Consider the following 3356-nt stretch of genomic DNA (forward strand, 5'->3'; position numbering starts at 1 on the left):
ATAAAACAATCTATTTATAAAAATAAACTAACTGGTGGAACAGGCTGCACACTTTACACTAGGGATGTGTAACATAAATAGAAACTGTATAAAGATAACATTATTTTAAAAGGGAGAGAAATGGAACCAAAATTTGGAAATAACCATTATCTGAAACAGAAAAGGAAATATAATGAACAGTGTTATACAAATTGAATTTGATTTTCTCAACAATGTCACTGGCAAGTGATAAATTGACTCCCATTTATAATCTAGACTTCATATAGCCATGCCAAGAGTTTTCTAAAACTATTACAAGGATGGTTGTCTGCCATGTATTGCATGATACATTATCTGAGTCATGTTGGTACGGCAGTTACCAAGAAAACAGCACAAAACTAATGTGGCCATCTTAACATGTACACACTCAACATTTATAAGTCTGCATCATTCATCTACTATAATATTATTTTTTATTTTTTCACAGATTTAATAAAAAGGGGGAAAATCCCATCACCTGTTTCTGAAAATACTGGGTGAACATATCTAGTATATCTACATATCTGGATCAAGCTGGTCAAATGGACTAAGTTTCTTCACATTTGGATGTTACCTGCTTAAAAGTAAGGGAATAGTACAATTTTTAAATCCATTCAAATCTTGCCCTCTCTAACAACACTGCTATCAAAGGTGCTAATGTTTATGTATTAAGGCAGAGTGACTGATATGTACACTTTCCAGCAGGGATCCACTATGGACTCACCAAAGTCTCATATCCTACTGGATTGCCATCAGACTGCAGTGTCGGTTAGAAATTATGAACCAAGATGTGAATTTAAAGTGAAAACTTTTTTTTCTCAATAAAATATTTTCAAGGAATCTATTGCCTCTCTTACCATGAATATTTCTGATAAATATTTATCCTCAAAACTTAGCATCTTTGTATATCAGGCCCGCTTAGAGAATACTTGCAAACATGTTTTCCAAGAACCAATCCATAAGACAAGATATATTAAAGCAGAAGTTTTAACAGAGTCATTCACAATATACTTGCTGGTGACCTTTAAGACCTAGTTGGTTACCTGGTGTTGGAGAAAGTACAGATAGCCACTTGGGCTAGGGTCAGAAGTTACACATAAACCAGTTTAAGTGACCAGAAACTGGTTTAAACTGTAACAGAACATAACTTCAGTGCATTTAAACCAATTTCAAAATGTCCAAAACTAGTTTAAGATAAACCTGGTTGAATGTAGTATCAGACTTAACTGATTTGGGTCAAACCAGTTTATGCAACTTCTGTCCCAGACCCCTTCCTGGTTTAAGTTAAACCAGAGTTCCCCAGCATCCTTGCATGCTCTGCAGCCCTAGGCTGGGCTGTGCTCTCTGCTCCAGAGAGCAGGGCTGGTCATGACTCTGCTCTCTAGACTCAGGAGGGGAAAGAATGTGGCCAGATGCATCTCAGCATGGCCCCGTTAAGGCAAAGTGGGCAGGGAGGGGTTAATTCTTCCCTCCTCCCCCCACCCCCACCTTAGATCTACCTGTCTGCCAGCAAGCGGTGGAGGCAGAAGTGGCAGCCAGGGCTGGCAGATGCCAGCTGTGGTTCCCAGGGGTAGAAGGGATGGGGAGAGGAATTAACCCCCTCTCTGCCCCCTTTGACTTAACAGGGCCATGCCGGGATGGTGTCTAGCCACACCTCTGCCCCCCAATGTGGGAGCAGTGGGGGGAGGGTGATGGGCAGTAGCCTCTGTCAGGGTGCCCCAAGGAACACAAGCATGGAAAGGGTTTATTCCACCCCCCTTCCCTGTCCCACTGGCAGGGACCACAGCCATCCCAGAATTGCCCCGTTAAAGCAAGGGGCCAGGATGGTGGTGAATTCTCCCCCACTTCCACTGGGGGACCACAGCCAGGGTGCAGCAACCCCCTTCCTCCTTCCCCCACCACCACGAGGCAGGGAAGGATGCATTGTGTGGTGTGGCTCAGCCCCAGAGGGGGACTCTTCCCCATCCTCCTTCCCCTCCATCACCATGGGGAGGGGAGGGAAACTCTGTGTAGTGCTGCCCTGCCCAGCCCAGCCCAGCCCGGGCAAAGGGAGCAGCTGTCACTAAGCCACAGTTGCTAGGGAAGGCACCACCCCTGCATCCTGTGCCAGCCCTGCTTAGCCCCGGCTGAGGCAGTCGCATTGGCAGGGCTGGCCTGGCCCAGCCCCAGAACTGCAGCTCAGTGACAGGAAAGCTGAACCCCATCAGTGACAGCAGCCTGGTTCAGTGTGCACAGGCAGCGGTAGGCTGGGCAACGGGCTCGCTGAGCCAGCTTGGAGGTGCTGGTGGGCCCAGAGCCCAACAGATACTCACCACAGGGGTTCACCTTAGACACATGAGCCCTCGCAGAGCCTCCAAGCCAGCCTGGGTAGCCAGCACCGCACAGAGCCCCCCTCCCTGTCCCACAGTGCAGGGAGGAGGATGTGGAAGAGCCCCCCTCCAGGGATGGACAGCACCATACAGAGCACCCTACAGCAGGGGAGAGGGAGAAGGAGGGGGAAGAGTCTCCCTCTGGGGCTAGGCAGCATCACACAAAGCCCCCTCCCTGTCCCTGGTGGTGGGGGAGAGGGAGAAGGAGGCGGTGGTGGGGGGAGAGTCCCCCTCTGGGGCCGGGCAGTGGAGCTGTGTACCCAGATTGCTGCCAGCTGTCAGGGAGCCCAAGCAGGGCTCTCCCCCTCCTCCCCCCAACATGGGGGTCTGGCTATGCCCCCACCAGCCTCCCTATTATTCCACCCTCTGAACCCTGCAAGCCAAAGTGGGGTTTAAACCCCTCCTCAGTCATACTCAGGCCTACCGGGGCCTGGCCACACCCCCACCCCCTCATCTCAGGTTCTCCATGGAAAGGAAGGGAGGGCACGCTGTAGCACCCCTGGGCTTCTGGCATGAGCCACTACAGACATGTGGAAAAGAACTCGTCAACCCATCCCAAAGCACTTCACTACATAATTCTTGCGTGTCTTGTTTCCTTACATTGCTATATGTCCTTATGTACCTCATGACTATATTATCGTCTGGATATCTTATCCTTATCTTATCATATGCATGCTTTAAAAAAATAGAATCACATTATATGATCTATATATAGAATCAAAGAACCACAGGGTTGGAAAGGATCTCATGGGACTTCTGGTCCATCCCCTTGCAGAAATGCAGCAATGCTACTATTCAGAATAGATGAGAAGGAATACAGAAGTTTAGTAGATTCAGAGTGGTAACTGGGTAGAGAAATATGTAAAAAAAAAAAAGCTTAAAATACCTTAGGGAGCTATTTCAAACTTTAAATAAAAGACAGATTCCTTCATAAGCTTTCTGGTTTCCCTCTACACTAACATTCCCTAC

At 47.9% G+C, this 3356-nt stretch overlaps 1 protein-coding gene across 1 annotated transcript in view; it reads right to left on the reverse strand.

Annotated features, from left to right (window-relative positions):
* RBFOX1 (RNA binding fox-1 homolog 1) overlaps positions 1–3356 on the reverse strand; it is a 1278833-nt gene that overhangs the window by 822655 nt on the left and 452822 nt on the right. The window lies entirely within an intron of this gene.

The sequence above is a fragment of the Alligator sinensis genome, unplaced genomic scaffold (assembly GCF_000455745.1).
Source record: "Alligator sinensis unplaced genomic scaffold, ASM45574v1 scaffold404_1, whole genome shotgun sequence".
Lineage (NCBI taxonomy): Eukaryota > Metazoa > Chordata > Crocodylia > Alligatoridae > Alligator > Alligator sinensis.